Source organism: Pongo pygmaeus, chromosome 7 (assembly GCF_028885625.2).
Source record: "Pongo pygmaeus isolate AG05252 chromosome 7, NHGRI_mPonPyg2-v2.0_pri, whole genome shotgun sequence".
Taxonomy (NCBI): domain Eukaryota; kingdom Metazoa; phylum Chordata; class Mammalia; order Primates; family Hominidae; genus Pongo; species Pongo pygmaeus.
In genome coordinates this window covers 9304684-9321228 of record NC_072380.2, presented here as the reverse complement: position 1 = coordinate 9321228, position 16545 = coordinate 9304684, and the positions used below count along the sequence as shown (strand labels likewise).

The following is a 16545-nucleotide window of genomic DNA, read 5'->3' as shown; positions in this document are numbered from 1 at the left end:
CTGTCCATGACTACACACAGGACTTCTCCGTGTCGTCGGGAAAACACCCACCAGCAGCCAGAGCTTACTGACCTCCACCGAGGGCTTGGGCCATGAGGTGGGGCTCTCTGGCTTGCTGCCCTGGCTCAGCCTTTTACTAACCTTGTGATTTTGGACAAGTCACTTAACATCTCAGAGAACAGTAAAAGAAACTACAGTATCTCACAGAGTTGTCTGAGAACTAGAGGAGATAATACCTGAAAAGAAATTAAAACAGGAGGTGGTCATAGTAAGAGTGCAATCAGTGTTAGCTGTTATGAGTATTCTCTGCATGGCAATCCCCCAAACGGCTGTAGGGGGCCATGCTGGGGCCACAAAACCACTCCATGGAGCAATGCCTGTCATCAGAGAAGTGGGGCATTATAATCAGCAAGCGTCAGGTCATTACTGTCTCCTGTGACCAGGGAGCGCTGTTCTTACCAGAGGAAGGGGGACGGAGAATTTTGAAAGGTAGACAAAAACACCAACCAAACAAAACACTGAGGCAAAACTAAAAACAACAGCATCCACAGTCTTCTACAGATTGCTCCAAACTATTTTGTCTACGGTCTCAGAGAATAGGCAGTCAGCTTAAAGTACTCAGCCTATGGCTGTCCATGGAACTCTGTATCAGTCTGCTCAGGCTGCCATAACAAAATGCCACAAGACTGGGTGGCTTAAACAAAAGAAGGTTATTGTCTCACAGTTCTGGAGGCTGGAAGTCCAAGATCAAAGTGCCTGCTGGTTTGATTCCTTCTGAGGCCTCTCTCCTTGACTTGCAGACAGCTGTCTTTCCCCCTGTGTTCTCACACTGTCTCTCCTCTGTGCACACACATCCCTGGTGTCTCTGTGTGCTTCCTCGTCTTGTAAGGACACCAGTCAGGTTGGACACAGGCCCTCCTGAAATAACTCATTTTAATGTAATCACCCTTTAGGGCTCTACATCTGAGGTACCAGGGTCAGACCTTCAACATATGAATTTCAGGGAAACACAATGCCCTTCATAACAAACTCTATCCACAGAATTTTGAGATGTGCAGAATACAGACTTTAGGAGGACTTTAGAAATAACTGAGTTTCCAGCCTGGGCAACATGACAAGACCCTGTCTCTATGAAAAGTTTTTAAAAAGAAGCCAGGCAAAGTGACATGCAGCTGTAGCCCCAGCTACTTGGGAGACTGAGGTGACAGGGTCACTTGAGCCTGGGAGGTCGAGGCTGTGATGAGCTATGATCATACCACTGCACTCCAGCCTGGGCAACAGAGTGAGAACGAAAGAAAGAAGGAAGGAGGGAAGGAAGGAAAGAAGGAAGGAAGGGAGGGAGGGAGGGAGGGAAGGGAGAAAGAAAAAGAGAGGGAGAGGGATGGAGGGAAGGAAGGGAGAGAGGGAAGGAGGGAGGGAGGGAAGGAAGGAAGGGAGAAAGAAAGAGAGAGGGAGAGGGAGGGAGGGAAGGAAGGAAGGGAGAAAGAAAAAGAGAGGGAGAGGGAGGAAGGAAGGGAAGGGAAGGGAAGGGAAGGGAAGGGAAATCACTGAGTCCCTCTGAGTCCCTCCTTTACCTCAGTTCAGAATAAAGGAGCCTTGGTTCCCTCCTGACTGTCATTCATTTCATGTGTTCAGTCACCATGGCTACAGTGATGACAGTAAATGTCTTGTATGTTACAAACTATTCTAAATGCTTTGTATACTTCAGCTTGTTGAATCCTCAGAAAGAGATAGGTATTATTACTATCCCCATTTTAAGGCAAGGAAACTAACCACAGCTAGGTTGGGCAACTTTTCCAATTCTTGGAGCTGTTGAATGTCTGTGGCAGGGTTCGAGTCCGGGGAGTCTTGCTCTAGACTCCAAGGTGTTAACCATTAAGCTTTTTCAGAGACACATAAGGACCCACATGTAAAGATCCACACTATTCAGGCATCTTGCCTTTAATTTAAAAGAAAAGGCAATGAACATTTTCTGAGTGCCTTTTGAGGGCTAGCCACCTTACAGCCTGCTCTCACAAGAACTCTAAGAACTCTTGTAATCTCAGTTTTGGAGATGGGAAAACTGAGGCTCAGTGGTGAATTGACACAGCTGGAATCTCACAGCTGGTAAGTTTATGAAACTAAAATTTCAACTTTGAGATGCATGATGGTAAAGTGCTCATCCTGCTGGACTCAGTTGCTTCTGAGGCTGAAAAAAGTTCCTTCTGAACACTCCACATCAGTAGTTTTTGGGGGTTTATTTTTGTTTTTTGCTCTGTGAGGCTTGATGCCTGAGTGGTAGTGAAAATCAACTTAGTTGGTCAAAACCAACTTTAGAAAATGAAATAGAGATGAAGCGGTATCAGCAAAAACGCAGACTAGGCAGTCCCACCCCTGTTCACCCATAAAAACAATGATTTAACAACTACCCATGTATGAAAATGGCTCTGAGAGAACTCCAAAGTATAATTAGAAAGCTGCAACACCCCAGTGGATTGCAATAACAGAGGACAGCCACGTAGAAAACTGCTGGAAGCATTTCATTTGCATCACCCCAATCCCACGCTGGCACAGCTCGGATGCCGAAAGGGACATCCTTGGTCACAACTTCCTCCAATGGGAAAAAAGGATAGCAGGAGGACCCTGGAAGCCTTTACAACTGAGGACACTAACAGCCCTTACTGCTTGCTGCAACAGGCACCCGCAGACTTTGCCACTGAGTACCACACAGTCTTCGCCAATGCTCAACCTAGCTGACAGAACTGCCCAAAGTCCATAGCACTGTGCCCCTCCAGAGCCAGAGCCATCACTGCTCCTTTCCTGGGACCTGAGTCACCACTATACCTCCCCCAGGGCTGGAGTCACCACCATGTGCATTCTTGCACCCCATCCCATTGTATGTTTACCCGCCAATCAGACCCATCACTAATGGTGGCCATGTGCCCACTGGCCAGACCTGGCATCACCATGCGCACCCAGAAATGGCACCTCTGCATGCCTTAGAATCAGCATCCCTGGACCTTGTGCCAAACCCAGCACTGCTCACACCCTTTCCAGCCAGTGCCCTTGTGCCCACCCATAGGTAAAGGCCTTTTCCTACCAAAGCCGGTTTGTAAAGTCTGGAAGAGGTGGCTACTCCTTTATGTGAAGGCACCAAGGCAAGGCTAAAAAGTACACACAAAAAATCAAGGAAACATGAGAGCAAGAAATTAAAACAATAAATGTCTAGTAAATAACCCCCTCAAAATTGAGATCTATGAATTTCCTGACAAATAATTCAAAATATCATTTTAAAGAAGCTCAGTGAGTTATAAGAAAATAGAGTTCCTGAACTCAGGAAAAGAGTACATGAACAAAAGGATATGTTCAGGAGGTAGAAATAATTAAAAAAAAAAAAAAAAAAAAAAAAGAACCAAGCAGAAATTCTGGAGTTGCAGGATACAATCAATGAAATGAAAAACATAGTAGAGAGCTTCAACAGCAGACTTGCACAGAAGAATCAGTTAACTTGAAGACAAGTAATTTGAAATTACAGTCAGAGGCATGAAAAAGAATTTTAAAAAATAAAGAAATCCTATGAGATTTATGGTATAGCATCAAGTGAACCAAATACACATTCTGTAAGTTCCGGAAGACAAGAGAGAGAAGTAAAAACTTACCCTCACTTCTAATTCCTGAAATTTCTGGAGATTCTGTGATGAAAATAGAATCTTCTCTTTTCTTTGCTGATAGCTAGATTTATCAAGCCCATCTTTGGTTTCACTGATTATCTCTTTTTTTATTTGTCTTCTATTTCATTGATTTCTGCTCTAATTTATTAACTTCCTTTTACTTACATTGTGTTTCACTTGTTCTTCTTTTTCAGTGATTGTAGACCAACCTTGTATTTTTTCTAATATTAATATTTATAGCTATAAATTTCCCTCTAATTTTTTAGCTGCTGCCATAAAATTTTATGTGCTACACTTTCATTTTGATTCAGGTCAATATACTTCTTAACTTTTCATTTAATTTCTTCTTTGGGGTTATTTAGAAGTGTGTTGTTTAATTTACACCAAACAAATTTATACCGAATAAATTTAACAAAATTATTTCTGTTATTGATTTCTAATTTAATTCCATTATGGTTGGAGAAGATACTTTGTTTAATTTTATTCCTTTTATAGTCATTGAGACTTTCTTTAAGACCCTGTGGCTTACATAGGGTCTATCCTGGTGATGTTTTATGTAAGCTTGAAAATAATGGATATTCTGGGTGGATTGCTTACATATATCAGTTTAATCAAGTTGTTTGATAATGTTCTTCAGTTCTTTTTTATCCTTTCTGACTTTCTCTCCACTTGTTATATCAATTACTGAAAGAAAAGTATCAAAATCTTCAACTATAATTGGTATATTGTGTATTGAACCTTTTAATTGAGTCAGATTTTGCCTCACATATTTTAGGGCTTTTTAAAAAGGTACATGAACATATTTTTGACATCTCTGGTTATTGCTTGCCCTTTTCTTCTTATGAAGTCATCCTTTTTCCCCAGTAATATGTGTTATCTTAAAGTCTATTTTTCTGATATTCATATAGGCACTCCAGTTGTAATCTATTTATTGTTCACATGGTATGTAGTTTTTTTTGGATCTTTTACTTTTAATCTGTTTGTGTCTTTGAATTTAAAGTTTATTTTTTGTAGCCAGCATAGAATTGGGTCTTGCTTTCTTTTCAGTCTAACAGTCTTTGCATTTTGATTGGAGTGTGTAATTCTTTTAAATTTAATAAAGTTTTTTATGTTTGGATTTAGATTTAGAATTTTGTTATTTTTTTCTACTTGTCATGTCTTTTTTGTTCCTCTGTTATTCTTTAATTGACAACTTTTATTATTTTATTTTTTAATTTATTTTTGAGACAGGGTCTCACTCTGTCACTCAGGCTGGAGTGCAGTGGCACAATCATGGCTCACTGTAACCTCTACCTCCCAGGCTCAAATGATCTTTCCATCTCAGACACCTCAGTAGCTAGGACCACAGGTGCATGCCACCATGCCCGACTAATTTTTGTATTTTTTGTAGAGACAGGGTTTTGCTGTATTGCCCAGGCTGGTCTTGCACTCCTGGCTCAAGCAATCCTCCCACGTTAGCCTCCCAAAGTGCTGGGATTACATGTGTAAGCCACTGTGCTTGGCCAACTACTTTTATATTAAAATATTTTTAGTATAGCATTTAAATTATTCTGTCTATTTTTTAACTCTGTTTCTTTTTTCCTTAGTAGTTGCTGCAGGGATTACAATATACATCTTCAATTTATCATAATCTACTTTAAATTCATACTGATTTACTTTTTTCGGTGAAAAATAGAAACTGCATAATTATAGCTTCATTTCTTACCCTCCCTCCTCTGTGCTGTTATTGTCATGTATATTGTATTTATACACATAATGCCATACTGTGTTATAAACCCACAGTATGGCATTATAATTTCTGATTTAAATAATTGTGTGTGTGTTCTAAAGTTAAGAGAAGAAAAAATAATGTATACACACACATTTTATACTTTTATTATTATATTATATTATATATTTTCACTTTACCTACATGCTTACCATTCCCAGTGCTCTTCTTTTCTTTCTGTGAACTGGGTTGCTATCTGATATTATTTTCTTTCATTTTAAAGGACTGCCTTTAATTTTTCTTACAGTGTAAGTCCAACAAAACTAAATTCCCTGTTTTGTTTATCTGTGAAAATATTTATTTCACCTCAATTTTTGAAGGGTAGTTTTATCAGAGAGTAAATTTGTAGGTGAAAGTCCTTGTTCTTGTTTTTATTGTTCTTTCAGCACTTTAAACATGTCATTCCACCACCTTCCAGTCATCATTATTTCTGATGAGAAATCAACCATCAATCACATTGTCTTGAATGTGATATATCTCTGTTTCTCTCTTTCTCTTACTGCTTGCAATGTTATCTCCTTTGTTTGGCTTCTGGCATTTTGACTATGATGTCTAAGTATGATTCTCTTTAAGTTTTTTTTCTTTTTTTTTTTTTTTACCTTGGGTTTATTCAGCTTCTTGACTCTGTAAGTTAATGGTATTTACTCACATACAGACTTTTCAACTTTTTTTTTTTGTAATAATTGTTCTGTGTCTCTCTTTCCTCTCCTTTTGGGACTTCTATTACATTTGTGTTCGAACACTTTATATTGTCTGACAGGTCTCTAAGGCTCTGATCATTTTTCTTAATTTTTTGTTCTCTGTTCTTTGGATTGCATAACTTCTGCTCTATCTTCAAATGTACAGCTTCTTTCTTCTGCCATCTCAGATCTGCTCTTGAACCCATGTAGTGAATTTTTGTAATTTTCAGCTGTAGAAATCCCATGTGATTCTTTTTTTATAATTTCCATTTATCTGTTGAAAGTATCTGTTGGTTCTCTATTAACATAATTTTCTTTAATTCTTTGAACATTTTTCTTTAATTCCATGAGCATAGCTATAACAACGGCTTTGAAGTCATGTCTTAATCTACTGTCTGTTTTTGTTTTTCTGGTCATGCTTTCCTGTTTCATTGCATGTCTAGCAATTTCTGTTTGAAAACTAGATATTGCAGTGATTCTAGATTCCATTCACTTTCCTAAAAGTTGTTGGTTTTCTGTTTTAGTAACTTCTCTGGACTTAAATTGCAGAATTAATCTCCTCTGTGATGTGCAGACACTGATACTACAGTGCAGTTTTTATTATAATATTTTTCTTTATTTTTCAGTCTGGCTCCCTAAAGGTGTCCTCTATTCCTGTATTATATGATGATAAGACAATTATTTGAACAGAAGGTATGCTCAGATACCTTGAACAACTAAGTCTCCCACCCTCTGCTGCCAGAGCTGTGTATGGCTGGAGAAACACATTCACATGTACAAGTCCTCACGCAAGGTGGGAGGGTGAGACGGGGGTGAGGGTTGAAAAAGTACCTATTGGAACAACATGGCAAAACCCTGTCTCTACAAAAAAATACAAAACACTAGCTGGGTATGGTGGCACATGCCTGAGGTCCCAGCTATTTGGAGGCTGAGATGACAGGATCACTTGAGTCCAGGAGGTCAAGGCTGTAATGAGCTGTGACCACACTATGGCACTCCAGCTTGGGGGACAGAGTGAGACCCTGTCTCAAAGAAGGAAAAAACAGCTACCTATTGGGTACAATGTTTACCATTTAGATGATGGGCACACTAAAAGCCCAGACTTCGCTGCTATGCAATATATGCATGTAAGAAACATGCACTTGTACCCCCTAAATACATAAAAACAAATAATTTTAAACTAAACAAAAAATTTTTTGTGCATCGTCAGGTCTCCCTTGGCTCTTACTTTTTGCTGCCCAGTTTTTGTATTTCTTCCCCAGTCAGAGATGCACAGGGAGTTTATTGTCTCAGCCCTCTCACGGCTTGCTTACTTCCAAGTTCTCATCACAATTCTGGCTGATCTCCTGTCTACCATGAACAGAAGCTATAATCTCAAGCCAGTAAAGCTGCAGATTTTTATTTTCTCCCTAGAACTGATCCCATGAACTTTAACCCATAAAACTGCAGATTCTCATCTCCCCCATCCCAGACCAAATCTGCCAACTTCTGCTGGTATAGCTGCTGGTTTTCTTTTTATCTATTTATTTATTTAATTTATTTTTGAGGTGGAGTCTCGCTCTGTCACCCAGGCTGGATTGCAGTGGTGCGATCTCAGCTCACTGCAACCTCTGCCTCCCGGGTTCAAGAAGTTCCTGTGCCTCAGCCTCCCAAGTAGCTAGGACTACAGGTGCCCACCACCATGCCCAAATAATTTTTGCATTTTTATTAGAGATGGGGTTTCACCATGTTGTCCAGGCTGGTCTTGAACTCCTGACCTCAAGTGATCTGCCCCCCCGCCCCAGCCTCCTAAAGTGTTGTGATTGCAGGCATAAGCCACCGCCCCCCACCTAGCTACTGGTTTTCAATGACAGCCCTCAAACCAAGCCCACCATTCCCATTAGGTAAGCTGTGCTTTTCCTCACTTAGGCCAGGGGCTGGGGAGCTTCAGGCAGGATGTCCGTAGGCTCATGGCCATTCTGAGGCAGGAGCAGCCTTTTAAGATTAAACACTTATCAGATCATTGTCTGCTTTTGGTCATTTTCTAGTACCCAGAAATTGTTGTTTTAGACAATTTTGTCTAGTTTTATACTTGTTCTCTTCAAAAAGAAATTGGCCAACTTCTTAGACTCTTCTGAGGTGAATCTTGGACTGGATTGGTTTCATGTTTCTTCCACTTAAATACTTTATTGCCTACAGCTTTTGATTTTGATCAGAGATGTACTGATATTAGGAGGCTGGTGAAGGCACATGGAAGGAGAGCTGAATTTTGCATAAGTCACCTCAAATGTACAAAAATAAACGGGAGAACCAGTGATGCTGAACGCTGAACTGGGTGTTTCAGAGCTGGGGTCTAGTCTCAGTCCAGCCTTGAGAAAACCTCTTTGAGATTTTCTAACAAAAGACTCCCCAAGCCTCCCCTAACAAGTGTCACTGTTCCCATCTTCTCCCCGGGGTCCTTTCCCCACCTCTCTTCCGCCTTTCTCATGGGCCCGTGACTGTGAGGGTGAAAATGGCTGAAATTAACTTTCACTTCTGCTCAGACATCTGGAACCCATGAGCAAAGTCATTTCCTTATTTTCTTTCTGAGTGGCTGCTGGAATCATGTGTGTGTGTGTCTGGTATTGTTATTTTCCAACCTCTGTCTGTTGGGGTGGACAGAAAGGTGATGTTTTATCACAGATCACATAAGGGCCAGCACACCTCCCTGCAAACTCTCACATCCCCTCCCACTCTAACCTTGGGTAGACAGAAAATACACGTTCTTCATAGGAAACTGGGTTTCCTGCTCTCCACTACATTCTCTATACCCTCAAGTTCAAGTATATAAAAGTTGTCCAAAAGTCATCTATTTAGGTCCTATTGACAAAATGTTAGAGGCAGTTCAGGCAGCATCACAACATCCTGGTTCAGTAAAAGACTCAGCCCAGGGATTGTCTCTGAGAGTCTCTAGGAGTCTCAGTCACGAATCATGTTCAAAGCCTTCCCCTTGGCAGCTTCCCCAAGTGACCCCTGATAGAATTATTGCCCCCGCCTCTGGTCTAGCACTGTGCCCCATTGAGGCCTCTGTGGCTACATCTACTATGCTCCACTGCAGTGATCTGCTTATCAGGCCCCTTCCCCAAGCTCCTTAGGCTGAGACCCTCAGGGGAGGATGGAGTGCAGCTACGTTGGTATCCCCAGCCTCCAGCAGGTGCTTACCACAGAGCAGGTGTTCAGAAAAACAGTGCTGCATTAATTGAGTTGAAATAGGAAGACTAAGTTATCTCATCTCAAATCAGTCACTTTTTAAATCAGAAGCTCGCAGAGTTTGGAACTCATGTTTCATGTTTGGGTCCATGTAGTAGGTATCAGGAGGTGAATGTAAGAGTAAATTAACAGGAGCTGCCATGGACTGAGCAGGCCCAGGGTTCTGGACAGCTGCCATGGACTGAGCAGGCCCAGGGTTCTGGACATTGTTGTGAGCCCTTTGCTACCACGTAGAGAAGATCAGCTTTGGGACTTAAAGCAATTAGCCACATTCACATCAGCTTCCAGGTATTTGGAGTTTATTATGTGCTAAATACTGTAATAGATGCTTTTTATGCATGAATCCATTTATTCTCACAAAACCCCCTGGGGAAGTGAAACAGATTATTTCCATAGTGTCTTAAAACCCCAGAACTCTGCGTTGCTGCCTCTATTGACATGAACACCTGTCAAACCTGCAACTCATAGCTCAGTATTATCTTAGTCCAATCCAAGGAAATGAACTCCTTGAGAAAGCTGACATTCTGGACTGTGGAGTAGAAGCTGCCCTGTCTGCCTCCCACACTCGCTCTCAAGGATCTAAGACTATGAAGGGAGAAGAGAGAGCCCACCGAGTGGCTTCCTCTTATAAGCCAACATCAAGACACTAGTGGAAAGGAGCCAGCTGACCAGTGGCTCACTGTGTCTGGCTGGACCAGCAGGACTCTGAGGTCATCACAGAAGCCTTCTTGGTCCCATTGGTCCTTTGACTGCTGTGTACAGGATGCCACCCACCACTCCAGACACCACTCACCACTCTAGATGTTGGGATCCTTCTCCTGTTACCTCCATTATTCTTGTTCTCTACTCCTCTGAGTTTTCATAGCCAAGTAAATTTCCACCATCAAAGAGCCTCTGAGATCCAAATCAACTGGCTAGGGTACTATAAAACACATAGGATATTAGCTTTTACCAAGCACCGGTTCTATGCCCACCATTCATACCTACCATTTAATGTTGATAGTATCCTGTGAGCTAGCTATTATTAGCATCATTTAAAGACAAAACAAAACCAGCGAGGCTGAAACAATGGCTGCCCTGGTGCACACAGATGGCACGTGGCAGAGCCCAAGCCCTCTCCATGAGTTCTGCAGCCTTTGTCCACATGGCAGGGCAAATTACCTTGTAGAGTCAGCGTGGAGGTTTGCTAACTCTGCCGGACTTGGTGCAGGAAAAATACCAGCCGTGCTGTTAAACCAAAACCCCATGAGAAAACTTTCTGGTGACAGAGGGGCATTGTGACCCACGTTGCCCAGGGCCAGGGAAAGGGCAGCTGCTCATGGTCCTTCCTCATGAGTTTTCCTGGAGCAGAGGGACACCCCCAAGCCCTGGGAGCCCACAAGAGCTTCAGAAGGGCTTGGCTGGAGGGCGGGGCCCCTGTTGCACTTGCTCACTGGGGACTGGGGAGGATCTGATCACAGACCGGGGGTGCCGCCACCTCTGTCTGCTGCCGACAGGAAGCCACAAGCCATGAAAACTGATTGAGATGAGAAGAATTCATCTGGGACTGGCTTTTGCTTTAGGATGGTGTTGGAAGTTGCTCATTGTCGCTAGAAGCCTGCTCCACTGTAAGGGTGTCAGGATCTGAAGAGCTATGGTGAAACACCACTGAAGCATTGCCAAGGTGAGGCCCTGCATCTTCCGGGTTCTTTATCGTCTCCCTTTAAATTGTGCAAATGGTGCTCTAAGGCCTGTAGTGGGGCAAGCAGGCAAGAACATTGCTGTGGGTGCCACAGACGGAGGAAGAGGCATGAATAGGATCACTGCCTCAGCTATGAATAGATTTCTCCATGGTTTGTGCATTTCCAGTTTTGAGAATTTTTAATTTATAAAAGTTCACCCATCCAGGGTAGATTCTGCTTTTTGGAAAAGGCAGTGAATGTGCCACAGAGGAGAGAAGGGACGTGGGATATAGAGAGGGGGTTGAGCGGGCACACACAGGCCACTGCTGCGCTCCCGGCGAGTTACTCGGCCTCTTGATAGGAGGTGATATTGACTGCGCAGAGCTGACGGAGGTTAGTGGTCACAAACGGGGAGCGTCTGGCTCAAGGCAAATGACTGGTTGTTGCTTTCATTTTATTTTGTTTGTTTCCGAATGAAGTTGTTTCATTTTTCAGGCATTTGGGAATGGGGTAACTGAATAGATGTAATGATGATCTTGGTTAAGAGACCTATTTCGCCGGGAAACACCAACTGTGAAAAGGAAAGCATAGTTGATCACATATTTTGAAAGGATTTGTTTAAATTGTAAGGTTTTGACAACGTTTCCATTTAACTGGTAATGTGGGTGGATGAAGTTCACCCTTATCTACCCACATGACCAAGAAACTAAGGAATTGTGTGTTTGCAGTAACAGAGAAGAAATTGCTGTGATATGTGCACATCCTCCTCCCTTGGGAGAGTGAGACTTAATTCCCCTCACCTTGAGTGAGGCTTGGACTAAGAGTATGGAAAGGGAGAAATAGTAGCTCCGTAGTGGAGAAACCTGCAGATGCCAGCTTCACCAAGGGACCAAACTTAGCATCACCGGGAATAAGCTGGGCTGCTATTGTGAACTGCCACGACAGTGCAGTTCTTCCCGCCAACTCATAACTCCAGTCAAATCATGAGAAAACATCAGACAAATCCAAACTGGGGAAGATTCCACAACATATTTCACCTTCAAAAATGTCAAGGTCATGAAAAACAAAGAAAGACAGGCAAAGTGTCACAGATCAGAGGAGACATGATGGTCAGGACACCCAAACCCAGAATTCGCATCCTGTATTGGATCCTAAAGCAACACCACAAAGGTCATTAGTGGAAAAATAGGTGAAATCTAAACAAGGCCTGGGGTCTCGCTAATATTATGGTAACAATTACTCCTTAGTTCTGGCAAATGTACCATGGTTACGTAAGGTGTTCACATTAGAAGAAGCTGGTGAAAGAAATATGGAAATTCTCTGTACTATCCTTGTAATTTTTCTCCAAATCTAAAATTATTGCAAAATAAAGAGTTAAAAAAAATTAGACTCATTCTTCCCCAGAGCAGAAGTAGCCAAATCCTGAGCATTCTTGGGAAAACTGGCATTCATGGCCTGGCAGTCACACCTTCTCTTTGAACATTCTGGAATATAGCAGGCATTTTGCATATTTGACCATCCATCATTCTCTCTCCCAACCCCTACCTTATTCCAGAATAGCTCTGTATTTGCCTCTCTTCATAGTATTTCTCATGGATGATTATGTTGTTGTTGTTGTTTTCCAATGGGTTTTGTGGGGGTTGTTTTTCGTTTATGTTTTTTGTTTTTCAGATATGGGGTCTTCCTCTGTCGCTCAGGCTGGAGTGCAGTGGCAAGAGATCATAGCTCACTGCAGCACTGACCTCCTGGGCTCAAGCGATCCTCCCACCTCAGCCTCCTGAGTAGCTGGGACCACAGGTACGCCACTGTGCCTGGCTAATTTTTTAATCTTATTTTTTGAAGAGATGGGGTCTTGCTTTTTTGCCTAGGCTGGCCTCCAACCCCTGGCTTCAAGCCATCCTCCCACTTTGGCCTCCCGCAGTGCTGGGATTGCAGGCACGAGTCACTGTGACTGGCCCAGCACGCATTTTTGAACCTTTGCTCCGTGGCAGGGGCTGCAGGACTGAATACACCCTCATCTGCCCAGCCAAGCTCACTGCACTGGTGCAGGCTTCTGGCACCCCAAGCACAGGCCCAGCTACCCAGACCTGACTCCTCTCCAGGAAGGAAGCAGAAAGCCAGGAATGGAGGGAGTGAGGACCCAGGCCCCTGGGGGAGTACAGCATTACAGCCAGGAATCTGCTGTCCTCTGGGCTCAACCAGCCTCACAGAATCTGGTCAGCCAAGTGGCTGTGAGCTGGGCTGGACAGCCCTTCCTCGAGAGTAAACTGTGGCCTCTAGGATGTAGAGAGGGGACTCAAAGGGCCAGCTCCTGTTTGAGTGAGGATTCTGACCTTGTGAGCCCACCTGCAGCCTGGGGTCTGCCGCCTTGGGGACTGGCCACTGGTGGCCAGCATCCTGGCTTGCAGGGTTCACGTGTGTAGAGAGGTAACAGCAAGACAGAGAAACCTGGCCCCTCTTGCAGGCCCAGCAGAGCAGGTGAGCCCTGCTCAAAGATGATGCTGCGCCTGATTAGAGAAAAGCTTCCAAAGCAGGTGAGGAGGAAGAAAAAAATGATGAAGCTGCAGGAAGACAGCACGTAGATGGAAATCTCAACACACTGAGATGGAGATCAATCACAAAACTCTTACAGGAAAATCACAGCTAAAAGGTGGTGATTACATGTGGGCCTGAAGTGCTTTCCTGTCACATCTGCTACCCCACTGCCAGCCTGCTGCTACCCCACAGCAGCCCTCACATTTGTGGAATGTTCCCTGGCATGCTCCTGCTTGCCTGAATCCCTTCCCCACCTTCCCACCTAGGCAACTTTCATTTGCTCTGATGTCCAGGGCAGGTGCGAATGTCTCCTCCCAGTCACAGTGCCCAAGCCCATTTGTGAGTCCCCAGCAACCACCAGCACACACCCAGGGTTCTGGTTTGCAGGCCTGCCAGTTTCTCTGGACCAAAGCTCCTGAGGACAAGGACAGGCCCTACATGTGCCTCCAGGTCCCAGCACCCAGCACAGTGCCTGGCCCACCAGGGGTATCTGGTAAAGTGGTTCTTGAGTTAAAGACACAAGGGCAAAACCTTGAATGAAAATCCAGGTTAAGACATGAGGATGAAAGCTTGAAAGAGGAAAAGCAAAGATAATTGAATGATCATCCCTAACCGTGGTGCACCCCAGTGCCATCAGCATGCTGGGGTTTTGACAGGACCCTTGGAAGAAACAGAAGAGGCATCTGAGGCCTCTGGCACATTCCACTTCCTGCAAGACAGTGTGGTATAGAGGAAAGCATTGGGGCTTCCTGCCAGCCAGGTCGGTCTGGCTCTGCACCTGCCAGCTGGGAGTGTGAAGTGGGAGCAGTTGCACCCACCCCCAAGCACAGACATGAGAACTGAACAGAACCACGGAATAGGGGTCCAGAGCCTAAGATATAGACGAGGCTCCTCCTTGTCCACTGTGGGGCTTGTGCAACCCCTTCATCAAAGCGCTGGTGCTTCCCACATTGTATTCAAGGAAGTTTTCTCACGTTCCTTCTCATCACCACTCGCTGCTGGCGTTTTTGCACACTTTGGTACCTAGGATGCTGAACCTGGACCAGTGGGAGGCAAACAAGACACACCTGGGATGCAAAATGTAAGGAGGCTCCCATGCTCAGGTCGTTCAAGTGCAGGAAAGGTTTGTGTATGTGTGAAACGCACAATGCCATGTGGTGTCTATAAGGGCATTTGAGGTTCTGTGCTTAACGAATGAAGTGGGTTCTGAGCATTGAGTCCGTGGACTCCTATGGGTTTCCTGGTGCTCTCAGCTCCCTGAACTTGTAAGCAAGTTTTGTGTAGGTGGGTACTTACAGTTTTTATCAGATACCCAAAGGGGTCTGTGAACCCCAAAATATTTGGAATCACCCAAATATCTAGGAAGGATACTTTAAGTTTCTCTCTCAGTGTGTTGTGGATAGAGGAAGTGGAAAGGACTTGGACATAGAAGGCAGAAAAAGCAGCCACATCTGAGCGGTCCCATCCTGCAGTGTAGTGGTTAGATGGCTGGCCTTGTCAACCATAGGGCTCTGGTGCAAGGTTCAGCCCTGGCAATGTGAGCAAGTCACTGTGTGCCTTCCTGAGATGACAATAGTTTGACCCCACTGTATACGAGCAGCCTTATCTATCTCGGGTAGGTTAATTATACCCTCTCAGTCTTATTTCTTCATTCACTGATAATAGCACATCACAGGATTATCAGAATTAAATTACAAAGCCCTAATTTTTAGGTGAGTTGAAGCTGAGGAACACACAACATTTCTTACAGGGTGCACTCAATTCTCAATGTCAGAACCACCAGGGGGTCCTTGTACTTCAAAAAGACACATCTTACATGACAACTTCTTTGATTTACTTTTATGCCCGATATTCATTTTGAAATCTCAAAAAGGAGAGCATGGTGTTGTTGTTTCTCAAAAGAGAAAGTAATTTTAATAAAATTGAGAGCCATGAACCTAGACACAGTCATGGGGCATATAACAAGATTTCGGTCAATGACAGACTGCATATATGATGGTGGTCTCATAAGATGAAGACACTGTATTTTGCCTGTACCTGTTCTATGTTTAAAGACACAAATACTCACCACTGTGTTACTATTGCCTACAGTATTTAGTACAGTCACAGGCTGTATAGACGTGTAGCGTAGAAGCAACCGGCTATGCCACAGAGCCTAGGTGTGGAGTAGGCTCTACCATCTAAGTTTTGTATACGATGTTCGCGCAACAACAAAATCACCTAATGACGCATTTTTCAGAACAGATCCCCGTAGTTAAGCAATGCGTAACTGTATTTTGGGAACTTCCCCTGTATCCAGATAGTCAGTCCAAGAGCTGTGTGTTTGGATCTCACAGTGCTTGAGAGGCTGAGAGAATCTGATTTCCTGAGTCAGATGTGGGCATTCTTTCTTGGCATGGGTACATTGCCGTGGCTTGTGCTGAAAGCTGCATAAGAAACGGAGGTTGGAAACTCATGGTGGCATTTATTGCTGAGATGATGCTAAGCTGTTCGCATTCCACCTGGGACCTCCATAGAAGAAGCCTGGAGAGGATGATTCTCAGACTCCAGATCCAGGAAATCCATGCCTCTCTGGAGCAATGGATGTCTTACAGACACTGTGACTCTTCAAACTGATTATTTTCTTCTCTGTGCTTTGGACTCCAGGACACTTAGAACCCAATTTGCATCTAACCACTAGCAGTTTGGTAACAGCATGTCACAGTCTGTATTTCCGTGCACCAGCTTTATACACAATTTTTTTTTCCTGCCCTAAATTACCCTTTGGTCTAATTTCTTTGTCTGTTTTTCTATCCTGTTGTATTGTATGTATTTTTATAAGCGGTCTCAAATCTTTTCTGGAAACACCAGGAAATGATGTTTCCAGGAAATGATGTTTGGAAACAAACAAATACAAGCAGGACAGCATCTCTGAAAGAGCCTGATATACAGTGAGGGTGCTCACTAAGGATTAGTTCCCTATCTGTGCACAAAACAGAAAAATTCACTGAGGGAGCCAACCTGCACTCAAATGTCCAGCTGTG

At 43.6% G+C, this 16545-nt stretch overlaps 1 protein-coding gene across 3 annotated transcripts in view; it reads left to right on the top strand.

The window, feature by feature from the left end:
- The first annotated feature begins 10771 nt into the window (after positions 1-10771).
- Positions 10772-16545, top strand: part of BLK (BLK proto-oncogene, Src family tyrosine kinase) — a 72345-nt gene continuing 66571 nt past the window's right edge. For all 3 annotated transcript variants that reach the window (XM_054499238.2, XM_054499239.2, XM_054499240.2), the window contains exon 1: positions 10772-10989. The gene's annotated coding sequence lies outside the window, so the exon portion shown is untranslated. The remainder of the gene's footprint in view (positions 10990-16545) is intronic.